The sequence below is a fragment of the Balaenoptera physalus genome (assembly GCF_965194825.1).
Source record: "Balaenoptera physalus genome assembly, chromosome: 7".
Taxonomy (NCBI): domain Eukaryota; kingdom Metazoa; phylum Chordata; class Mammalia; order Artiodactyla; family Balaenopteridae; genus Balaenoptera; species Balaenoptera physalus.
The window spans coordinates 2851874-2876331 of record NC_138886.1 but is presented as its reverse complement, the minus strand read 5'-3'; the positions used below and the strand labels follow the sequence as shown (position 1 = coordinate 2876331).

General features: G+C 66.7%; 1 protein-coding gene across 5 annotated transcripts in view; it reads right to left on the bottom strand.

The window, feature by feature from the left end:
- RXRA (retinoid X receptor alpha) overlaps positions 1-24458 on the bottom strand; it is a 101203-nt gene that overhangs the window by 43556 nt on the left and 33189 nt on the right. Inside the window, exon 1 of one of the 5 annotated variants that reach the window (XM_082470115.1) lies at positions 16561-17077. The exons of the other annotated variants lie outside the window; for them this stretch is intronic. The gene's annotated coding sequence lies outside the window, so the exon portion shown is untranslated. Of the gene's footprint in view, positions 1-16560; positions 17078-24458 lie in introns of those variants that run through there. 5 annotated transcript variants of the gene reach the window in all.

The following is a 24458-nucleotide window of genomic DNA, read 5'->3' as shown; positions in this document are numbered from 1 at the left end:
CACATCAGACCCAGGAGGATGGGCCAGGTCCACCGCATCCTCCAACCAGACAAGTCCCTGCCATCCCCAGCCTCAGTTTCCTTATCTGAAAAGGGGGTGAGCCAGACCCCAAGAGGCCCTCCAGGGAGCCTCAAGGCAAGGAGAGGAAAAGAGCCAGCCCCTTTCCCTTCCCCACCCAAAAACCCGTTGGCCCAGACACCCAGGGCAGGCCAGAGCCCAGCAGCCCTGGCCTCAGGCCGGGGGCAAGAATCAGGCCACCAACCAGATGCGCCGAGCACAGCCGGGCACCTCACGTGCGCCGGGCAGCCGTGACTGGCCCTAGACAGGCGCACACCGTGGAGACACCCAGCACCGGCCCGGCTCTCCCCACCTGTCCCCCGCATCCCCCCCGCCCCGGCACGGTCACCACGAGCACCACACTCTACAGGCAAGACACTGGCACCTCCCAGGCCGTACCGCCCCCAGCGCCCCCCAAGCCCAGCCCTCACCTGCCGGCCACCTGAGGTCTCCCGCCTGCCAGGCCAGGCCACCTCCCGAAAGAGAGGCCAGAAGGTGCAGCCTCACGGCCAGGGCGGGCGAGAGGTCCCACCACGGGGGCGGCCCCATCAGCCCCCGGCCCGCCGGCTCAGGGTCCCACGGCCTGTGGCGATGCCGCGCGGTGGAGGAGGAAGCAGCAGAAGCCGGCGAGGAAGGAGGCCCGGGAGGGCCGGCGTCTCCGCCAGGCAGCTGGGAATCCGCCGGAACAGCTGAGTTCCCCTTTCCCAGGCCCGCCCGGCCCACCACCCTCACCCAGACACCTGTGACCACAGGCGGCTCCCGCTGCCCGAAGCCAAGTGCTTCTTAGAAGAGAACAGGGACCCCAGCCTCGTTTCCTCCACCTGAGAGCAGTCTCAGCCTTCAGATGGCGCGGCGCATGGGACCCTCGCCCAGCCAGGGGCCCAGAAGAGGGGGAGGGCAAGGCCCAGACCGGAGTTCAAATCCACTCCTCCGCTGCCAGCTGCCTGGCTGTGGGCAAGTCAGGAGACCTGGCCGAGCCCACTTCCCCAGCTGCAGGCTGGCGTGAAGGCGCGGGGATGGGGCACGACGGCTCCCCGACCTGCTGCCAGCCGGCACACCCAGGCACGCTCGTTCACCCAGGTGTGCGGGCCCGGCGGGGGTGAGGGGGTAGGCTGGAAGAAGCCCAAGCAGCACTCGTGGGGGCCACAGACCCCCGCCCACCCTCAGGTCCCCACCGCGCCTTCCCCCCTGCTCCCCGACAGGTGCGTCCTGTGCCCTGACGCGCCAGCAGCGAGGGTCCTGCAGGAGGAGCGGCGGCGAAGGCGCAGGCCGAGTCCAAGACGGGGGCACCAGGCCGAGCAGGGGAGAGGCGGCGGTGCAGCAGGGCCTTGACAGCCGCTCGGAGCCCCCCAGCCCGGGAAGCAGGGCCTGGGCAGGACTAGACGAGCCCCGGGTGGGGGCTCGGCCTCAGAGCGGGTGTGCAGGAAGTACGGAAGGAAGGAAGCCTTCGTGGCCCCCGGCCACCCTCCAGCCACACAACGGGGTCATTCTCCCGGGGCACAGAATGCCTTTTGTAGCCCATCAGCCAGCAGCCCAGCCCAGGGCCGGCGGTGGAAGTGAGGGTGCGGGGGGGCTGTATCACACGGCCTTGAGCCCTGCTGCTCTCTGGCAGAGAAGTGGGGGGTCCTCAGTCCCTGCCCCCCGGAGGCCTAAGGTCCAACCAACACTGTCCGCATCAGGCTGCAGGGGCCGAGGCTGCCCGGGCAGCTCTGAGCCGCACATGCTGCCCGCACACTGCCTGCTCCGTGGCAGCTGGCGGCCAGGCCGGCCCTGGACAGGAGGCAGGCGGGGCCCTCACTTGGGCACATGGAAACCCTGCCGCCCACTCCAGGCCTGGCACTGGCCGTGGGGCAGGGTCGGGGCCCAGGCAGCCTGGCTCCTCCGGCAGGACTCCTACAGCAGGGCCAGGGACTCCCGCCCATGCTGACCAGGCTGACGGCCCAGCAGCAGCCCCCCTCCCCTGCCCCCCAGGCGTCTCCAGCGCACCCCACCATCATGCACCCATCCGCTCGCTCCGCGCTCTCCACCTGAGACCCAGCTTGCTGTGGGACCCGGGCAGGTCCCTTCCCTCCAGGGGGTCCACCACCCACCCCGCCCTGACCATAAAGGTCCACTCTCGCTAGAACCCACTAAAGTTTGGGGTTCAAGGATGAAGAAGGAAATCCCCAGGGGTCACACTGCAAAGTGGCGGGTGCAGGACTCCCAACTCCAGGGAGGGAGATGGGACATCCTTTCCCACGTTATTTGGCTCAGGTTTCTGCCGTGTGCATGTGTGGTTTTCACGGTAATGACACAGCCTCTGCAGAAGCCTGATTTTAGCCAGACCTTGGCCAGACAGTCCCGAGGCTGCTGCCGCCCTCCTCTGTATTGGCCAGGATTCCTCATCCGCTCCTCTTCACAGCTCCGGGCTCCCTGCTTGCGTGGTTCAGGGCCCGGGACCACACCTGGCTAAGCTCACCCGATGGACGGGGGCGTGGTGAGGGCCGGCCTGCAGCGAGGATCACAGCCCAGCCCCAGTCACAGAGGCAAGCCACGCCCACTCAGCGGGGCTGGTGGTCTGCCGTGACCCCCAGCTCCTTCTCAGCTGCCTGAGGGCCTGGCCAGGCAGCCGAGGGCCTGTGCTCCCAGATCAGGGTGGGGAGGTGCCTGTGAGGTCCCCTGGGCCCTAGCCCCACTGACTCAGTTCACTTGCACCCAACAAGCCTCATCACTTGAGCGCTACCGCACCAGGGCAGGAAAGGTGCTCAGCCCCACAGGTGGCAGGCGGGGCCACCTCTCCAGTCAACAGAGACTTAATCCTGCCTCAGCAGCGCCAGTGCTGGGCCCAGGGCACATCCTGGCCAGCAGCTGGCTCCCAGCCCACCACGCCCCCTCAGCCTCAGGACCCCCAACACCACCCCATGCCCGGACGGTGCCACCTCCTGTGCCGCCACGACGTGGCTCTTCGCTGGTAGGAAGACCCAACCTCGGCGCCCTCAGAGACAGTCCAGCTGACCAGGCACTGGGCCTGTCCCACCAGCTGGGTGGCCTCAGGGGTGACGACGCAACCTGGGCATGTGACCTACCTGTGTGGTGACAACTGGGGGTCCCCTCGCAGGACCGGGTGTTCAGATGCCCCAGCCCCTGCCACCCCGGCCTCCGTGTGCATACACGAGCCACGTCCACGTGGGCCCCGAGGCCCGCACGTCTGCGCTGCGCACTGCCAGGTGCCTCCTGCCCCCCGGGGGTCTCACCAGCCAGGCCCTGCCCGGGGCAGGCCCAGCCAAAGGCGCTCAGACATTTAGCAAGCACCCACAACGTGCTAGGTGCTAAGCAGAATCCCAAGCAGCAGCGTGTGCTGCCTCTGGGTGGGCAGAAAAGGGGGGACCCCGGGGGGCTGACCCGCACGGGCTGAACCAGCTCAAGCACACACCTCTTCCCGATCAGCGTTCAGCGACATCACGTCAGTGGCTTCAAGCTGGCCATGGCGGGAGTGTCTACCCAACAGAAAGTAGAAAAAAACCACAGATCGCACCCCCCGCCCCCGAGCCACAGGGCTGCCCCTCTCCCAGCCTCAGCTTCCCCCCAGATGTAACAAGGGGGTTGGCATGTGGCCTGAAAGGTCCCTCCCCTCGCCCCCAGCACCTCTCCATCCCAGAGACCTACTGTTCCTTCCAAGCACAGGGGCCCTGGGGTGCATGCCCTCCAGACCCCGCTTCTGGGCCTCCTGGCCAATCCGGCAACACCCAAGATGTTGGCCCAGGGGTCACCCCTGGCAGACGGGCTCTGGGGCAGCCTCCTCTCCCTCCAGCTGTCCTAGACCTGCCTCAGTGACTACCTCCTGGCCCCCAGGAGCGCCCCCGGTCCAGCTGCGGCCCCCCTGCCTTCCCCAGGCCTCACCCTCGCAGTCAAGGCACTGGAGGCCGGAGCCCGGGCCCTAGCCAGCAGCCCCGGAGCCCAGGCGAAAACAAACACACACACACACACACCACCCAACCCTCAGCTTCCTTCCTCCTCAAGGCCGGCACGAGAGAACTGCAAGCAGGGGCCGGGGGTGGGCGGAGGCACCAGCCCACGTGGCTACGTTGAGCCCCCGGCGCTGCCCCCTGGCTCAGCCAGCGGCCCCCTCCCTCTCGCTCACATCCTGGTGGGGTGGGGAGCGGGGGGGTGCTGGAGGGGCAGCACAGAGACCAAGGGCCACCGCTGAGGCCGGCAGGGGCGACGAGGGCCCCCTGGCGGGCGCACCAGGACTGCTTTTGGCCCCACCTGCAGCCCCCTGCCCCCCACCAGGAGCACTTGATTCTTCCTGTTTCCCTATACCCAGGAGGCGCCCGAAGGGACGCCCAGGAAGTCAGGGGCTAGTCCGCCGTGAAGCCACCCCCCTCAATGCCTTGAGCAGGGCCCCCACCCCTGCTGCTGACCGTTACCTTGGAAAAACCCTGAATTCACCCAGAGGTCTCTATCGATCACTCCCACCAAGGCCAGCCCCACACCTCCCTCTCTCAGAGGGGCCCTGGGGCCACCACGGCCAATCTGCCCCACAGGGGTCTCGGCGCCCAGCCCAGCGTCCCCGGGCGCCTCCAGTTGGTGTGGCCATCAGCCCCTCTCAGCCCCAGCCCTGGCCCTCAGAGCAGCACAGTCATCCCCTCTGGGTCTTCCCGTCAGGGACACCTCCTCCAGGTAGCCCTCCTCACACCTGCTAGACAGAGTAGGAAGGTCTGAACAGAGCCCCAGCGCTGTAGATGCTAGCTCAGGTCCGAGCCCACCGCCCCAGACGACAGGTCTGCAGACAGGCCGGGTCAACCTGGACACCAGCCCCCAGCCTGGGCTAGTCACCCGCCCCCGCCCCCGCCAGGCATGCTGCCTCTTCAAAGCCTCTGCAACCTCTGCCCTGCTCCAGCCGCCCCACCTCCCCCAGAACCTCAGTGCCCCAGCCCAGCCTGCAGGCCGCTCCTTCCCTGCAGCGGTGCCCACACCGGCCCTCAAGGGCAGGAGCCCTCCCACTTTGCAGAAGCAGCACCTGAGGCTCAGAAGGCACACAGTGCCCGGGTCACAGATCCGACAAGAGGCTCCGCGGGGCTCCGACCCGGCTCTGCCTGACTGCCCTGCGCGATGGGCACCACGCCCCACAGCAGGGCCTCCACACTCCCACTGCCCCTGGGGCTCTGCTGTCTCTGCCACAAGGGGAGAGCGGGGTCTGACCCTCAGGAGGAGGTGGGGCTGCTGGCGACCCTGGAACCCCTGCAGCTCTAAGCCCCCCGAACCCCAGGGACTGGCGGCCCGGAAGCACCACAGAGGCCTGTACTCTGGCCTCCAACCCCCAAGACCCGGGGGGAGGGGTCTGAAGGTGTTCAGCGGGCCTCGGTGGCCAGCGTTATCCCCAGGCAGACAGGAGCGGGACGGCCCAGGCACAGGAGGGTTGGGGTCTGGCCTGGAGGTGCCCTGGGACAGCAGCATCTGTCTCTTCAAACTGAGCCCACTGCCATGCTTGCCCCCTGGACATCTAGGGACATCGATCCACCCGACCCAGGGGCCTGGACTCCGTGCCCAGCTGCCTCCCCACCTCCTTGTCCTCCTCCCCCCCCCCAGCAGGTTCTCTCCCACCTGGAAGGCAGGCACCTGGGCAGCGTCTGCTCCTTGTGAGGCTCTGACCTGGGCTGCAGGCAGGAGCCCGCCCACCGCTGCACAGCCCCGGGGCAGGGGGGGGAGGCTGGGTCTCAGAGACCCCAACCCCAGATCTGGGCTTTGTCCCAGCTCCTCCAGGAGGCGCAGGCAGCCCCCGGCCCCCAGTCCCCCGGGCCAGGCCGGCAGCGTGCCCTGTCACGCCCGCCCACGGCCGGGCCCCCGCCTCCCCGGCTCCCAGGCTCCGTGTGACTCACAGGGCCGGCACGCCACCTCCGGCCCCTCCACAGGCGGCTGCCCTGAACACACACGCCACACTTGTCCAGACTTGATGCCGGCGGCCGGCAGGATGGGCCTGGGAACCGGGGAGGGGGCCGGCCAGGCACTGGGCCACAAAGAGGCCCCCAGGAGGGGCCCGGGAAGGTCACACTCAGGGGGGTGACCCAGGAACTGTAGCCCCTGCAGGGCTGGAGCCCGATCCCAAAGACCCCACAGGCCCCGGGGAGCGGTGCAGGGAAGGGCCTGGGAGCTGGGGCCCACACCCTCCTCGAGTCACCAGCCCAGAGATCAGCGTGCCCACCGACCAGGGAGGGCGCTAAGCACCCCCAAACCCAGGCCCGGACCTCTGCCCTCCCCCTGTGAGGCTGAGCTTCACCCTAGGGGCCGGGTAGGCCAATGGGCCCTGGCACCCTACGGGCCACAGGCCTCTGGGTCTCGGGCTCTGGTCGGGGCCACACAGGGAAGCCCACCCCAAGGAGGGTCTTGGCCAGAGCTCTGCTGCTGTTCAGGCCGGGCCCGAGGTCTCAGTCGTCAATCAGGAGTGTCGTGTCACCTCCTGGGAACAAGTGGGGCCGAGAAGGGGTGACGGCCAGGAGGCTGAGGGCCTGCCAGCCGTCAGGGGAGCGTGGCAAACGCCTCTAAGAGGGCGGCCACACCGCAGCTACAGGGGCTGGAGCGGGCCTTCGACACAGAAGGGCCACTGCCCACCCACCATCTGGGGTGGGGCCCTCGTCAGGCTCCCCCGTCGTGCCGCCGCGGCCAGAGAGAAAGGGAGGCCCTGGCCCAGGAGCCCCCAGGAGCGCCCCGTGCCGGGCACCCACCTTGAGGCAGTCTGTGCCCCCTTCGGTCCCCAGACATGGACATCGCTCCCTCAGCAGCAGGAAGCAGGAGGCCCACAGGAAGTGGGGACAGACCCCCGGGGGCAGGGTGAACGGCGGCGGGGTCCGAAGGGGAGATAAAGGCAAGGGGTCCAGGAAGAGCACCGCAGGGACAAGCAGGGAGGACAGGGAACAGCAAACAAGTCCGCGCCTGCTGCACAAGGGGGTGGGCAGGAGGGCCAGTGAGGCGGGAGAAGGCCGGACCGCGGCCCTGGAGCTGTGTCAGCGGGCCAGTGACCGCCAGCGGCTGCGTCTGCTGACTGACTGCTGGACGGACGTCAGCAGGGCCCCCCCCCCGCCGGAGGGAAGGCGAGGGGCGAGGGGCCCCACCGAGGCAGGAGCCGGCTTCTCTTCCGGGCACAGGATGGAAGCAAGACAATCTGACTCGAGGAAACAAAACAAAGTCACAGCCAAGGATGGCCTAGCTCTGCCCCTGCACTCGGCTCAAGGGGATTCACAAGGCAGCCGGGCGGGGCCGGGAGGGCCACCTGCGGGCAGGACGTCCGCGGGATCCTGGAGGCAGATGGACACACGGTCAGGCTGCGGCACCTCTGGGGTCCAGAGCCCTCGGTGTGCGGGGAACCAGCCTCCCTTCCACAAACCCGGCTCCAGGCTGCCCTCTGGAGCAGAGCAGGGCAAGCACGCGGGGGTCGGAGCTCCCCACCTCTGGCTGCAACCGAGCTCTCGACCGACGCTGGTGAACCACGTCTCAGCCAGCCGGGGAGGCAGGGAGAGCTACACCTCACACCTGCCCCCGGGCACTGCCACGGTCTAGACGGGCATCCACTGCCCCCCGGGGGACAGCTCCACGGGGACGGGGACCAGGGAAGCATGCTCGTTTCCCTGCAGGCCACCAGGAACGGGCCACCTCTCCTCCCTGCTCCACCCTCCAGAGACAGGAGTGTGTGGCCCCGCGGGGGGCAAGAGTGAAACTGCTCGGGGGCTAGGACCCCCCCGCACAGGGACCTGCACACAACCATCACACAGCTACACGCCCGGGGCGGCCTGGCTCCCCTGCGCGGCCCCAGAGGATGGAGAGCACGCCTCTCTCCCCATGACGACGGCACCCGTCCCAGAATGCGCCCCTGAAGCAGGTCGGGGTGGCCTGGCACCCACGGTCCCCCTCTTCCCCGCCTCTTCCCGGGGCCCGCACCCTCGGCCCCTCCCTGCCTTGCCCAGAAGGCGTGGCGGCTGCCAGCTTCCTGCTGAGCCGCTCCTAATCCCCAAACGCAGTCAGTGTAAAACCTGCTCGGCACCCAGGGCACCACCGTCCGCCGTGCAGCCCCCATCTGGGAGGGCAGGGTGTGGGGAGGACCATGGGCTTCGACCCCCAGGGTGGCCGGGCGCCCACGGCGCCGCCCAGCCCCCAGCCAGCCCTGCCACACACGCACCTTCTCAGCACCTGCCACCTCCCCAACACCCCCTCCCCCACCCGAGGGGACGGGACAGGTTCCCGGGACACAGGTTGGTCCGGGCAGCAGGGGTCCGTGACCTACGGAAACACACACACGCACAGAGGACTAGAAAAAGGGAGAACTCAGACTTGCGGGTGAACGTGATACACCTCTGGAGGACGGGGGCTCCCCACTCCCCCAAATCCAGTACAGGCTGGCGATGGGGCATGGGGACAGGGGCCAACACCCCACACCCCCCCGCAAGGCACATAACCCCAGGGCCTTCATCCGCCGTCGGGCTCCGCGTGGTTTAACGATAGGATGCGAAGCACCCAACCTGTGCGGAGGGTAACCCAGACACCCCTGGGAACACCGCTGCCCCTGGACATGCTCCCCAGCCGTGGCAGCCCCGGGCCCGGGCTACAGAGGCCAGCGACACATGTGGACGGGTTAACCGGCCACACACACGGTGAACTTGACGGTGAACTTGACAAAGGCAGAGTCCTGCCTCCTGGGATGAAACAAAGAAACGGGCGCACCCCCGGGCCAGGGCTGCGTGAAGAGCAGATCCTGACAGCCCGTGCCCGCGAAGTCTGAGAGGAGCAAAGTGACAGAGGTGAGCCAGGGCTGACGGGGGCCAGCTCTCGCTCCGGGTGCCCCTGAGCGCGGGCGATGCGTGCGTTTCACCGCGAGCACACTGTACCCCAGAGCTCAGGGCAAGCTCCAAACGGGGCCTGCCCCACGGGGAGCTCGAAGTGGGGACCCTGCCCCGCTCTGGGCCTCAACCCGACGGCCCTGGAGGGAGGGGCCCCGGGCTACCCCCATTCTCACCTGCTCACTGGTCAGGGGGTGACCAGGACAGGCCGTGACCCCTGCACTGGGGAACGGCCCACAGTGACACCGGGAGGGTAGCCAGCTAGCCTATCAACAAACAACCCGACAGATGACCACCAGTGCCAGCGGAGAGCTCTGAGCGGCCACACTGCCTGGGGGCCCAAGGGAACAGGGGCGAGGCTCCCTGGTCCCACAGCTGGGAAGCAGCAAGCCTGGGGTTCTGTCCCCAACCAGGTCTCAGAGGCTACTCAAAACTGGCCAGGTCCCTGCCCCTCACTAGGCCCACCCCTAGGCCAGGGTCCTCCGGGCCACCACGGGGACCCCACGGTTCAGGTCAGGAACAGCAGCAGGGGGCCTCCCCGGGACGGACAGAGGGAGTGAGGCCAGGACACACAGACCACGCTCAGCTCAGAGATCAGGCCAGCCTGCCGCCCAGCCAGCCAGCCTCGGGGAGGGGCGTGCATCCTGCACCCACCCGCTTCAGCCCTCCATGGGCCCAGAAACCCCAGTGCCCTGCCCCCCTCGAATCCCGTAGCCCACCAGGGCCCCGCTGGGTCCTCAGTGCCTAGACCCCTAATGAGTCTCAGGTACAAGGAGCCAGGCGGGTCCCTCCCCCAAGCGGTCTGGCGCCCCAAGGCCCACTGCTAAACGCCAGCCAGGCAGGGACACTGCCAGCGTTCCCTGAATGCCCAGTGCCCGGGAGCCCACACTGAGCACTTCAGAATGTGTAGCTCGTCCAGCTCTTTCAGAAATTCTACAAGCATCACTGTCTTTTTACAGAAGCAGAAGTGAAGCTCGGAGACACAAAGTTCAATCTGCCCAAGGCCACCCAGCTGGGTCAGTGCAGGGGAGACAGGGGTCCAAAGCTGCCTGGGCACAAGGTGCGGGGCTGAGGGAGGTGAGCAGAGCGGGCCAGCAGGGGGACAGACAGCGGGCGATGGCGGGATCCTCCACCCCGCAGGGGATGGAGACACCGAGACGGGTAGCGCAGACGGGCGTGAGCACACACGCGGGTCAAGGTTTGTGCACACACACATGCCCTGCCGGGGGCCCAGAAGCCCCTGAATCCCCCACCTGGCAATGCCCTCAGGGGAGTCGGCAGTGCTCGAGGGTTGGGGGGCTGTGGCTGGCACAGGACCCTGGGTGCTGGGTCCAGAGTGTCCAAGAAGCGGTTCTCTCCTCCACCGGCCATGGGAGGGCCTAACCCCCCACCAAAGGCCTCCTTTTCCTCCACCAAAAGAAAGGGGGAGTCTCGCTTGCCACCGGAGACCTCAGCTTTATAGACACTGAAAATCTGTATTCCATTTTTATTTAAAGCATAATAAACACCAAGATGGGCCGTTATCTGTCTACACACGGAGAGAAAAGGCAGCCAGCAGGCTAACCTTGGGTGGGTGGGACTCAATGGCTGGTTTTGACTTTCTTTGGTTTTGGTAACAGCGTTGCAGGGTGTTTGGGTTTTGTTTTCTCTTTTGGTGGGCGGTGTGGGGGAGATAAAGATTGCTTTACAGAATCTCAGCATTTCCCCCATCAGCCACGTGCACAAACTCTCCCACCAAAAGCGCTCTCCAGGCCAAACGCGGATTTGATTTCCTCCAGAACCCCACCCGCCCCAGAACCCTTCAAAGGTTCCCCCAACGTGGGCTGAAAGGCGCCCCAGGAGGGCTGGGGGTCCCCTGCCCAGCCCCACACCTGCTCGTCGCCCCACCTGTGTTCTCGGGTATAAGATGAGACGGCTGACCAGCATCACTCGGGCCCGAGCTCTAATGCCAACCCATCCGAGTGGTCGCCGGGCTAACCCTGAGATGAACTGGGGTTGACTCTGGGCCAGGGCCTGCCTGAAGCCTCTGCCAGCAGCCTAGGACCAACCTGCCTCAGCATCCCAACCCCAGAGCTCTAGAAAGGGCCGAGGCCCACCAGGAGACCCCTCAGCCTCCCTCCAAGAAGCTCACCCATCTCCCAGACCAGGACTGGGCCAGGTGAGTGGCCAGATGCCACTGTCATTCTGGAGGCAGGAAGGTCTCCTGGGCTCCCAGGCCAACGAAGGCCATGAGAGCCACCTCCCGCCCTCCTCCTCGCCAGACCTCGGAGCCCCTGGCCCTCCCCAATCTGAGCCTGCCCACTCTCCACCCCCAGGCTTGGGAACCGAGTCATTTCCAGGCACACCAGCTCTCACCTCTAGGCTTGGACATGCTGTTCCCTGGGCCTGAAACTCCCCCGACACCTCTCTTGGCTCACTCCAACCCCGTTTAAACAACACCTCCTCCAGGAAGCCCTCCTGATTCTCCCAGCCAGAGCAGGGGTGTCTTCTACTGCATACCCTCAACAGGGCACTCACCACACCATAGGCTGTCCCCAGCCCACTTGTCTGATGCTGCCAAGGTCTGGGGGCTCCGAGGGTGGGAGCCACAACTGGTTCACCAGGCATCCCTGGGGCCTGGCCTAGGGCCTGGCACACAGCAGGCACTGAATAAAAACCAAATGGACAAATGGACTGGGGATGAGATGTGGGAAAGGGCCAATACAGGCTGCAGGATTCACCACAGTCCTTAAGAACCAGCTGAGCAAGCACCAAGTTCCAAAGAGGCCCTAAGGTGCGAGGAGGAGGGCGGGAGGTGGCGCTCGTGGCCATCGTTGGCCTGGGCGCCCAGGAGACCTTCCTGCCTCCAGAATGACAGTGGCAAGCACCAAGTTCCAAAGAGGCCCTAAGGTGCTGACAAGCTGTGCAACCCCAAGCAGGCTGAACAACGCCTCTGAGCCGCTATTTCCTCTTCTACAAAGAGACGTCACATAAGAAGCAAGCGGCCAGGAGACAGTGGACGTGAACGAGTGACCACGAGGCTGGCCTGTCACCCATCCCCACAGGTGGTGAACACAGGTGTCCCACAGCCCACAGAGCTGGGTTCGAGTCCTGGCTGCACAACTCCCAGCTGGGGGGGGGGGGCCCACGGGCATCTGACCCAACCCCGCTGGGTCTAAGCATCCTTGTCCTCTGAAAGGGGACAGTGCCCTCGGCTTCGGCTCCCTTCACATATCACGGAGCACTCCCTAGTGGGACGCCTACTCCCCCACTGCCCCCCACTGTGCTGGGGACAGGCAGGTAGTCAAGGCCGGGCCCTGCCAGGGACAACCAGTCCAGAGCCAGAGGCCTTTTCCAGGAACCCAAAGGGCCCAGTCAGTCAGTGATGCAGCAGAAGGAAGGGTACTCTACCTTCCTGTCGGAGACTCCACTTGCCTCCCTCCAGCTATAACCTACAGTAGACTCCTACATCCCTGCAAACCAAGCCCTGGGCTCTCTGTGCACAGCTGGGGGATGGGACAGACCTGCATGCATGCCCACCCCATGAGGACAGTCACCCCAGCCAGAGGCCCAGGGAGGGCAGCAGACTCACGCAGGGGACCCCTGGCACCGGAGGCACTGAGACCGGGGGCCAAGTCCAGCCCCACCTCCTCCTGACCAAGGACCACAGTAAGCAATGTCACCTCTCTGGGTGCCAACATTCTCATCTGGAAAATGGGCTAATAAAGCCTCCGGACAGGGTTGTTTCGGGACATAAATGGTGTAAGCTGAGCACAGTGCCTGGTGCACAGCAGGCAGGCATCAACCACAGTTCCTGGGACACAGTAGGTACTCAGTAACCGAGAGCCACCTCGGGGGTCACCGCTCTTCCCATTACTGTCACTCCCAGCCCCAGTGAAGGCGCTAAGTGTCACTGGCTGGAACCTGCGTGGTCCTCCCCACCAGACCACTGAAACTTCCACCTTACCAGTGCCTGGGTCTCCCGACGCACCCTCTGTCCACAGGCCCCTGGCTCAGCGGCTGCCTCGCTGTGTGGCCCAAGCCCAGCCCCTCACCCTCTCGGAGCGTCCACTTCCTCATCCATAAGAGGCTAGTCTCCAGGGCCCCTCCCCTGCTGACGGGCGCCGGGCAGACGCCACAGTCAGGGTGAGGCCTGCCACAGGTTCCTAGAACCCCAGGCCCCACCCCGCAGGGGACCTGGCTGGGGTCTGCAGGAGCGCTGTGCTGGGAAGACGGTCCTGAGCCCCTCTTCTCCTCCTCTTAACCCAGAGAGCCAGATTCCAACCCTCAACCCGCTCCACACCCAAGCTGGCAGAGGTCCCTCAGGGATCAGAGAGGTTGCACAGCTCAGAATGGCAGGGCCAGGACCTGCCACTGGGGGTGGACTTTTCCATTACACCACCTCTTCCCAACCTGACCCAGCAGAATCCTAGAGAGCGTGGCCTTCACTGGCCGGCAGCCTAGACACCAGTTCCCTGCCAACTGCTGTGTGCCCCCAGCAGGCCACTTGGCCTCTCTGAGACCCAGTTTCCTCTCTAAACACTGAGCATAAGAACACCCACCCCAGGAGGTTACAGGCAGGGCTCCATGAGCCCCGGAAGTCGAGGGCCTGGAGCACAGTGGATGATCAATGAATCTGCAGCCACCACGGTCACTGGCTGCCCACGCACAGGGCAGCCCCAGGCCCACTTCCCACCGTCTCCCCAAGGTGCGCCGTTCAGTAAAGGGCCCACACCCCCAGTCCAGGGCTGTCCGTTGGAGGGCACAGGAGCCAGGACCCTTGGCCACCGCCCTCTGCCACCAGGCTGGTATGTGTCCCCCCCCGGCCAGTGGGACATCCTGGCCCGCTTCCTCCTCTCTCCGCCCCTCCCCTCCCTCCTGCCCAGGAGGCAGCATCGGCACAGAATCCGAGGCCTGGGTTCAAATCCTGCCCTCCACGCCAAAGCCACCTGACTTCCGTAAAATGGGCAGGTCACAAGGATTACGTGGGCCCAGGGTAATGCCACCCTGCCCTGATGTCACGACCTCTGCCCCGCCCAGGTGGCGGTAGGGGAGGGGCGGTCTCTCCTCGTTTCCCCGGGGAGAAAACGGGGAACTGGGCACCCCAAGAGGGAGGCCCCAGCCAGGCCTGGCACCCAGGCTCCTGACACGCGGTCCTGTGACAGCTGGCAGGATGTTGGGAAACGCACAGGCACTTATTTCAACACCGCGGCCGCGTCAGCGACCAGTTTCGACACACAGCGGCGCCCGGGGAGGGCCATGGCCCTCTCGTCCGCCTGCCTGGCCCGACCCAGATGCGGCCCTCGTCCTCAGGGGCGCACAGACAGGCTGGGTCGTTTCGAAGGTGCAGAGGCCGGCCCCAGGCCACCACAGGCCACTGCAGGCCTGCTCTGCCCCAAGCCTCCCGTGGCCCTGAGTTGGCCCAGCGCTCAGCGGACCCACCAGGGGCCAAGCTCGGGGAGATCACGTTCTAGAAAGAGAGAGCACCCCGGGGCCACTCCGCACCAGCCCCGGGAGGCACAGCCGAGTCAGGGAAGGCTCAGCCCGGCCCACCCAGGCCTCACGGTCAGCACACGGGTCCAGCCGAGCCCAGGGCCTGCACGCGGCCTACATCGCTTGGCTGAATTTTAAGCAAAAACAAGAGGGGCCTGGGATGGCAGCTGCCACTCAAGGGCACCCCTGCTCCCCCAAAATGGTCCCGTTGAGCCCCACCCACAGAAAGAAACTGAGGCCCAGTCAGGGAGAGGGACTTGCCCAAGGCCACACCTGGAGGAGCGGGGGCAGCGGGGACCCGGCTCTGGCGCCACACCGGGCTGCCCGCACTGGGCCAGGAGGAGGGGAGGGTTTTAGCTGGGGTGGGGGTCTGAGTCTGAGTTGCGACGGGGTCAACCGTGGAGGTAAATCCCTCTCCGCGTGCCCTCTGCCGTGCGTCCCTGGGAGGGAGGGGGCGTGCCCAGGGTCCCTCCAGCCGCTGACCCCCGGAGCCGGACCAGGGCCCCCAGCGCCAGCCGCCCTCCCCCACCCCATCTTCAGCCCGGGGGGCTGAGGTTCCCGGCACAGCCGCCTGCCGTTCAGGCCTGACACGGCCTGGCCCCCGGCCCCCGGGAGACATCCAGGACCAGTCAGTGGAGGGGACGCTGCAGTGACCGCCACCTCCCACAGTGACTGCACCCCTCACCCAGCCACCCAGCCTGGCAGCACCCCCGCCCCCGGCAGCATCCTCTCTTAGGACGAGGGGCCCTGCCGTGGTCAGAGCTCCACTGAGCACACCGCCCACCAGGTCCTGCCGGGGCCAGCCCTTCCCAACCTGCAGACTTGCCACACCTGGGCCTCCACGCGCCCAACACTCCTACCCGGGTGCCCCCTGCCAGTGGCCAGCACAATGCCCAGCTGGCTCTCAGAGACAGCTCAGGGGTTACCAGGAAGGATGACGGGGCCACCACACCACGGTCTCTCTGAAATCCCGACAGGCTCGACACGGCTGGTGGCACCCAGAGAGACACACAATTTCAAATGACTGTACACTCTTCACCAGGTGGGGACCAGGTGCCTTCTGCACACCAGGTGCTGTTCTAGACCTGGGCACGCAGCAGAGAACCCACAGGGGGATGGAGTGCGAACCGGCACAGAAATAAGGAAGGTAATTAGGAGGCACCAGGTGGGGTCACCCGGTCTGGACACAGTGGCAGGGCAAGGCCGGGGGGAGCAGGCCACGAGGGAGGGGGCCCAGCGCTCCCGGCAGCGGGAACCGCCAGACAGAGGGGACTCCGGCCGGGGAGAGAGCGGTCTGCCAGGGTTCAAACTCAGGCCCGAGGTCATCAAAACTCAGGCTCCCCCAGGGCCCACCGTGGACAGACGTCACCCCACATGCCCTCTGAAGCCTCCGGAGACGCCCCCGATGGGGACAGACAAGTGGCTGCCCTCCCTGTCCCCACACCAGGAGACCAGGGGCCACACCTGGCTGCATCCCAGCATGTCAGGCAGCAGGATCCCCTCCCCAGGTGCCCGGGAGCCCCAGCCCAGCACCCCGCTGGGTCTTCAGACCCAGCAGGGTCTGGAAGCCAGAGAGGGAAGAGAAGCGTGTTATCCACGGTGGGACGCAGCGCCTTGAACACCGTGCTCGCCGCACGCGGAGACACGTGTCTATGCACATACATGTGTACGTGCGTGACTGTGCGTAAACAAGAGGTGTAAGGTCTCAGGTTAAATGGGCCTCGTGCTGGGAGGAGGGGGCCTCGCCCCGGGCCCGCACCTCCTTTTCCACCTCTGAACCGCAAGGCTGCAGGAGACGGCAGGGCAGCTGTGCGATGGTGCCCGCCTGGCCGGAGAGGGAAAAGGACTTCCCGAGGTCACTTGGCCGAGAGGGACCCAGCCGCCCCAGGCTGGACCACAGAGCCAGGCCCGTAACTCCCAAACCCGGTCAGCACCCGAGGGGGGAGGAGACCCTGGGCTGGGCTGGGGGTGTGGGGACCTCGCAGGGACAGGGCGACAGGACCCCAGAGGCCCTGGTCCCTCACACCCACACACACGCGTGTGCACCGCCCACGGAACGGAGCCCGATTTCACTCAAAAAGACAGCCAGCGCTCCGAACCTTCCGCTGCCCGGCCCCTCACCCTGCAGGGTGCACGTCTACGCCATCCAAGTACCGGGAGGTCCCCGAGGCAGGGGCCGTCTGGCCCCGGGAGGGAAGCCCCAGGCCCTCGGGGCCGAACTCACCAGAGCCCTGGGATGGCCGGAGTGAGAGCTGCTCCCATCTTCCTGGAAGGGGCCTCGCCTCCTCCTGGGAGCCTGGTCACGCCTCTGTCCAGCCCCCGACCGACCGTCTGCTGAGCCGGTGGGGGCACCGGGCACTGGGAGCCCGGACTGGACAGGCCCACATACCGGCGTGTCCTCCTTCACCGGGAGGAGGCCTCTGCAGGGACAGGGGCGCCTGGGGACAGGGCCCAGCGAGAGGTCTCAGCTTAAGGCCTCTCCTCCACCTCCACCCCCCACCCCCATATCTTTTGCAAGTGACAAGGGGGGAAAGCAGCCTCCGTAACTGAAGGAGTGGGAACCAGGTGAGAAACGGGCTGGCGCTCCCCAGGCTGAGGGCCTGGGCCTCCTCCACCCCCGGACCCTGGGACTCAAGCCGAGGAAACTCCTGCCGCTGCCCCTCAGACGGTGGAAAGAGTCCCAGGAGACGGAGAAGACCCAGGCCTACACCCGCTGCAGCTGAGCTCGGGCAGCCCGGGCCTGGAGCCCAGCGCTCACACTGGCACCTCCACAGGGTGAACGAGCAGGGCTGTTTAATAACAAATTACAACAAGCCGGCAGGGAGTGTCTTATCAGCGAGGATCTCCGGCAGGGCCGATCCCGTGGACTGATGTCAGGGAGCTCTGGGAACGATTTAGCTTAATTAGCAGTTCCTGCATGATCAGCAAAAAGCGCTGGCTGAGCCAGGGCCCGGGAACCAGCGTGGCTGCCAGAGCCGGGTTCCTGGGTGACGCCAGAACCAGAGGTGCAAACAGGTTGCCGCAAGGCAGCACGGGCGCTGCGGGCGCTAAGGCCGTCTCTGCCCCTCAGTGGGCGCATGGGCTCCCATGGGCCCACTGCACAGCTGGGCAAGTCGAGGCCCGGGAGACTGCACTCCAGGCAAACTCAAAGTCCAGGGCACACCTCAAAGGCCAGCCAAGAGAAGCCCACCACGCCCTCCCTGGCAGCCCGACAGCTTGGCAAAAGTTCACATCCCGTCTACGAGCAGCTAGCTCCTTTACTGCTCTGTGCCCCCCGCCACAGAGGCCCGAGACCACCACCCAGCCACCCCCTCCAAAGGCATGGAGGCAGGGGGCAGGCCTTGGTCCCAGGGCGCTGCATGGCCTCGGGCAAGGGATCCTCCGCTCCGGGCCTCAGTTCCCCATGTGTCCGTGGACGGCGCCTCCCGGCCCTTCAGACCCCAACACTGTTATCTCCAGGTGCAGCTTCTGGAAGCAAGAAGACCAGGCCAGGCTGGCCCGGCTTGGGACGAGGCCCAAGCCCACTGGTGGGGGACGCTTGATCCCCACCCTCCCACGCCAAGCCCTGCTGCGCTGGCCCCAGGCCGGCCTCACGCTGCCCGAGGGTGCTCAGGGCCGGGGCAGCTGGTGCCAGGGAGGAGGGGGCCGCGCCCTCGGCCCTAGGAGCCCGCCGCCGCCGGGCGCTCTGTCACTGACACCAGAGGTAGCGAGTTCCAGAGGGGCCGGGGGAGCACAGGAGCAGCCCTGCCCTGCGCCCTGCTGAGGAAGCTGGAGACGGCTGGAGATCATGTGGATTCCTGAGCCCGTGCCAAGGCCCTGGGACCCGGAGGGGCGGCGAGCCATGCAGAGGAGAGGAAGGCCCTCGCCCCCCCCCCCATGCGTGCGGGGCACGCGCAGGGGACCACCCAGGCAGCGCCAACGCCGGAGAATCGCCCCCAGGACCGCAGTCCCTCCCTGGCCGCCTTCCCGCCGGGGCCTGGCGTCTCCCAGCCTCAGTCTCCCTGTGCGACCGGGCGCAGCACGGCCCCCAAGGCCTGGCCTGAGAGATGCTGACCAAGTGTCAACCCCACCCCCCAGAAAGGAAGGGGTGCAAGAAGCAGGCGCCAGACAAAATCCTACAGTCTTAAGGCTCAGGCCAAGAGAGAGCCATGCTCCCAGAAGTAACTCACCTGACCCCTGACCCCCGACCCATCACCTCTGGGCTACCTACGGGCTCACACGGAGGGCCCAGCTTCATCAATGCTGAGCGTCTGTGTGTGCCTCCCCCCACCAGCCAAGCCCCCCAGCATGGGACCCGTGCCCCAAGTCGGGCCTGACCCAGGCAAGATGAATGAACGGCGGGGTGGGGGGACTTGTGAATGGAGGGGTGAGTTCTGCCCAAAGCACCTTCCCTTCCATCCATGGAGCATGCCAACCGCCCCTCCCCAAGTCCGCCCAGCTCCTCGGAGCCACCCCACCAGGGCAGCCACCAAGGTCAGATGTAAAACCGGTCCATCCCAGGCCCACCGAGGGACAGCTGGGCCCCGGTCCCCACACACAGCACAAGCCACGGGGCCCCCAGCACCCCCGGCAAGGAAGAGCAGGGGGCCTGGCCGCACACAGCACCTGGGCCTGCCATCCGCACCAAGGCCAGCGTGAGACCCACAGAGAGGCCAAAAACGCCCAGTCTCACACCGGAACCGGGTGCAGCTGCGTTTCTCAGGGGCAGACACGCCTGCCAAACCCCATTCGCAGGGGCAGGGTCGGCCCACACTCCAAGCGCGCCCAGGGCCAGGACCCAGATGCCTCCTTGGTCACCCGCCCAGGCACCGCTGCCCCCCGGGGAGACAGCTGGTGGGGCAGAGGGGTTTCGGCCGGGCACCAGCAGGCCAGTGGCTGTGACCCTGAGTCTCCATCTCTTTGTCTTTAAAGCAGCGGTCCCCGAGAGGACCCTGAGAGATGGCACACGGGGTGGGGGGCTTTCCCGAGGCCCACGTGCAGCCAGCCACGATCATCAGCAGCCCCTGGCCGCGCCCCCGCCCCCCCCCCCCCACCAGGAGCTGTCAGCTTGCCCACCTCCTCCCTTCCAGCACCCGGACCCTGGCTATGCTGCCCGTCCAAAATCTCACAGCCTTTACCACGAGACACGCCCCCCAGATGCTGCGGGACTGCCCGCCCCCCACGGGGTGACCCTGGACGGGCACAACCCTCTCCAGCCTCAGTTTCCTCATCTGAGAGGGGAGGGGGCGGAAGGGAGAAAGGACCTGGAGATCCTCAGGTAATGTTCAAAAGCCAAGGCCGCAAACCAGGGCCCAGAGCCCACATCCCAGCTCGTGGACCTCCTGCCCTGCCGGGAGACACGGGTTCCCACCTCACGGCTTCTGCACCCTGGTCTGGAAGGTCTGGGCAAGACACCGGGGACCTCGGAAACTCAGCTCAGCTCAAGATTTAGAGAGAAAGGTCCATGACATCCCGCCGGTGGAAGAACCTAGAAAAGCAGGCTGGAGGAGGAGGGGGGCGGGGAGAAGACCCGTCCGGGAGGGGTGCGCCCCAGCAACCACGCCCATAGCACAGACTGCCTTCTTTCGGGGGGGTTGCCATTCTTTTCTCTGGCTGTGAAGTTCTTAGAAAAGGCTCTTCCCCACCAAACTGCTAAAGCAAGTGGAGGTGACAAAACGTTACCGCCCAAGGTTTCCGCAAAGGGCGCGACTATGTTTACCCAAAACTCACGCCACCTGCGTCTGCCCAAAAGCCGGCGCCCTGCCCCTCCCACGCACCTGCTGGAAGGTGGGCGCTTCCCCCGGCGCGGGGAGGCCCAGCGGCCCCCCAGAACCCGGTGCTTTCACCGTCAGGAAGGGGCAGCGTGGGGCCGTCCTCCGAGGGCCGTGCTCAGGCGGACGCCGGCTGCTGCCGTGCCAGCCGAGCGTGACCGTGCACTTAGTACCTGGCACGGCCCAGGACGCGGGATCCTGGAGGTGTGCTCGCCGCGGCCCCTCCACACGACCCTCTCTGCCCACGTGCGCCGTCGGCGCCTGCCTAGAAACGCTGCCAGCAAGTCACAGAAACTGCGGAGACAGGCGCCCCTGCAGGGTGAGGGGCAAGGAGCCCGCCAGCAGGGCCCCACCCCTGGCCCATTGGGGCTGGGCGCTTAGATGGGAAACCAGCGAGCCGTGACATCAGCTGATCCTCTAAACGGACCCCTTCCACCTCTCCCCTCCGGCACGGAAGCGGGTGGGCGGACAAGGCCGGTGCCTCCTGGGCCCAGGGGAGGGGACGCCGCCTCTGAGGCCGGCCCTGCTGCCACCAGGCTGTGCGGGGACAGGGAGCAGGGAGGTCCTGTTGCCCACTCATCACTCACAGTACACCCATCGCAGGACACAAAGACCCCCGGAAGGCTCCCCACCGCAGACAGAGCCCTGCAGGAAATGAGCGCCCAGCAGCCCCGGGAGGGTGACCATACCGTCCCGGACCTGTCAAAGGAAGGGGGTGGGAGGAGGGGCGCCAGCTCTGCGGTCATCTCCGTCCTCCTCTGACTAAGGACAGCAAGCGTTCACCCAGACCGGGGCTGGGAGCTGGGGAGGGATGGGATGGCTGGGACGGTGGGCGCCTCGGGCCCGAGAAGCGTGGTGTGGGAGCCAGGCTCAGGCGGGGCCGGGGGGCGGGGAGGCAGGGCTTCTGGCGGAGGAGAAGACCCCTCCGCAACTCCCGCTTGGAGCCCTGCCAGCCAGGCTTGGCCACCATCAAGGGCGTCCACCCCGGCCAGGAGCTGCCACGAGAGACGAGTGGCTCAACACAGACCCTGAGGCTCACCCCTGGGGACCTCCGGTCTCTCCTGCTCACGTGGCCCCAGGGCCCCCCGCCCCAGGGAGAGAAGGCAACCCATCTCTGGGAGGCGGCTCTGCGACCTCGAATGCCACCATTTATTCGCTCAGCGCACCCGCGGCCGCAAGCGCTGTGCCGGGTGCTGGGTGCACAGTGGGGACACGGCCAGCTCCACTCCCGCCCTCTGGAAGCTCAGCCGGGCAGGGCTGGGGGAGACCCTGGACCAGCCACCAAAACACGCTGCCTGTGGCAGGAGGGAGAGACGTGGCGCTGCGAGAGCGTCCACGGGGACCACAGCGGGGGCGAGGGGTCCGGGAGATGCCCCGGCCCCGCACAGACCCCTGGCCCCCATACACGAGACGATCCGGAGCCACGGGGGGCAGGTCAGGCAAGGAACACGCGGGGCCGAAGTGGGCGATAGCCCAGGGGCGATGGGGACGCTGAGGCACGAGCGGGGACTGCCACGAGCAGCAGGGACAAGCACGGCCACTTTCCGGAGCCACATCCCTCCTGACCCCCTCGGGCAGTGGGACAACGTCCGGGAGAGGCAGTGCCGGCCAGGGGCGAGCTCAGGGCTGGGAGGGGGCCAGAGCTGGGGCACGTCGCCTGCACCTCTGTCACCTCCACCTTCTGGCCACAGCTGTCCCAGCCCCGCCTGGATGGACTCGGGCTGGAAAGAGCGAGAGGGACGGGGACGGGGTCGGGGAGGGGGGTAGCAGGGGGTGACGCGAGGAGGGACGACGGGGCCCGACGCGCCGTGACAGCTGGGCAGGTCCTGAAACGGGCCGCTCCGCACAGTGGGTCACAGGCCCAGACGGCGTCAGGGCCAGCGTGGGGACAGCCGCCCTGCCGCGAGGGAGGCCTCGGTTTCCCCACCTGTGACGTGAGCTCTCCAAGTTTCCTTCTGGCTCTGAGACCAGGTGCCGGGCCCAGAGAAAGCTCCAGAGTTAATTAGTTGATGAACAAATTAGCAGAATGGTCACCGCATTACTCTGATGAGTCAAATGCCAGGACGTATGGCAAAGTCAAGTCTGACCCCGAAAGGCTGCTCGCTCCCATCAGATAAAATCCGAGCGGAGCCCAGAGAGGAGGCGATGCCCACACCAGGCTCAGAGGGACCAGGGGGCCGAGCCAGGCACCGCGGGGGCTACCCTGGCGGGAGGCACCTCACAAACCCTGCCAGGCCTCCTGGCTTCCCAGACCCCCCCGGAGGCGGCTCCCAGACCCCAGACCAGAGCAAAGATGGGGCTCAGCTGGGGCTCTCACAGCCCCGGGGGATGGGCCCCGGTCCCAGCCCAGGACCCCTTCACCCAGCCTGCCCGACAGCCCCGTTCAGCGCCCGCCCAGCCTGCCCCCGCCTCGGCCCCCCGCGTCCACCATCCCCCAGGCGAAGTCCCAGGTCTCGGCCCGGCCCGGGGGCAGCCCCACTCCCAGGGACCCCAGGCCTTGGATGGGGCTACTCCCTCCAGGAGGTCCTGGCCAGAACTCCTCCCTGGGTGGTCCTGGATCCCGGGTTGCCCCCGGACAAGTCAGGCCCTGGGACCGAAGCGGGGGCCCCTCTGCTGCCAAAGACCTTTCAACAGGCTTGGAAGCAGCGTCTGGACGAGGGGTGCTGGCAGGGCGCGGCACCCACGTCGTCCCCACCGCCTGTCCTCCAGACGAGGAAGCGGGCTCAGGGATGCGAGCTCGAACCCGGCACTTCTGCAAGGCCACAGGGCACACCCGGCCGCACTGTCACAGCGCGATCCCGTGACCAGCGGGGGTGGGAGCGGGGAAGGAACAGCTGCTTCCTGCCAGCTCGGCCCTAGCCCCGACCACACGGGAATCTGCAGCCTGTCACCGGCTCAGGCAGCGGCCAGACGCCGACCCCTCACCCTGCAGCCTGGGCAAGGCCCCCGAGAGCAGCGCGCGGCTCCCAGCCCGGGCCCGGGGACCCGGGGACCCTGGGACCACCCCCCCACCCCGACCCCCAGCCAGACAGTGAGAGCAGGGGCTTTAGGTAAGAGCCTGGGGGCTCCTGCCACCTCTGCCTCCTGGGGGGTTAAGTGGCCGTGACAAAACCAGCCCGGATCACGGCTGAAGGACCGGACGCGGCACTCAGCACCGCCAGTCCCACCCCAGCTCAACCGCCTTGCCTGGCTGCTCGCCCCCTCTCCAGCCCGGGACCCCGGGAGGCCCCAGACCCTTCTGCCTGCCCTTGGTGGGGCGACAAGGAGCCTCAGTGCGTGAGCCCCTTCCCTTCACAGGCCAGGCCCACCAGAGCCCCCGGGGCTGCCCTGCCCAGATAGACAGATGGCCTGAAGCAGCCCATGAGGGAAGTGGCCAGGAGGCGGGCCGGGGCACCAAGGGCTGTCACAGGACCTCCCAAACCATGGCTGTGTGTTTGGGGAGAGCGGGGGGTGGACACGGGAGGGGCCGCCTGTCACCTGCCCCCGCCAGGGCTCCACTGCGGCTGGTTCCCACCCCAGAGCCACATGTACCTGCCCTCTCCTGGGATTCAGGCCACAAACGATTACTGGGTTTTTTATTACTTATTCAGCAGAGTGAGTGATGGGTCCTTCTTAACCAATCTTCGGGAAAAATCAAGCCCAGGCCCACGGAGAGAGGGTGGGGGGCCAGCCTCCTCCCCTGGGGTCCCACCCTCCCCAGCCCGGCACCCTCCAGACAAAGGCATACACAGTGTCCCCTGAGAGGGCGCAGAGCCCAGAGGAGAATGAGGACGACGATTTATGGAATTCATTTTCCACGGAGCTGGGGGGCTGGGGGCTGGGCGGATTGGGGGCTGGGAGCTGGCGACGCGCCGCCGGGCAGGAGCGCCAGAGAGTGAAGAGGGATGAGGAGGAAAGGGAGTGAAGCCAGAAGAAAAAAGTGCCCGGGGAGGGGCAGCCTGGGGCAGCAGGCACCCCCTGCATGACTAATTAGCTGGTTACTGGCGAATAATGAGCAGAGGTGCCCTCCAAAACACGAGAGGCCCCAGGGCAGCCCCGACAAGGGAGCCCCATCAAAGCCGCCTGGGCCCTGCAGCCTTCCCAGGCTCTGCGTGGCCTCGGGCAACCGTCGCTGGGCCTCAGTTTCCCCAGATGTTCACTGAGACTGGTGGCTTTCAAATCCGATTCTTAGGCACCTTCATTTAGATGGGGCGGGGGACCCCCAGCCCTGGCCCAAAAGGAACACCTCACCCTCCTCGCCTGTCCCTACGGATGGCCTGGGAGACCCACCCCCACCAAGGCCCCCCACTCTCTGCTGCAGACCCTGTTTCCTCCTGGGCCTCACCCCAAACTTCTCCTGCACCAGGAGGTGCTCAAACGCTCCCTGAACTGA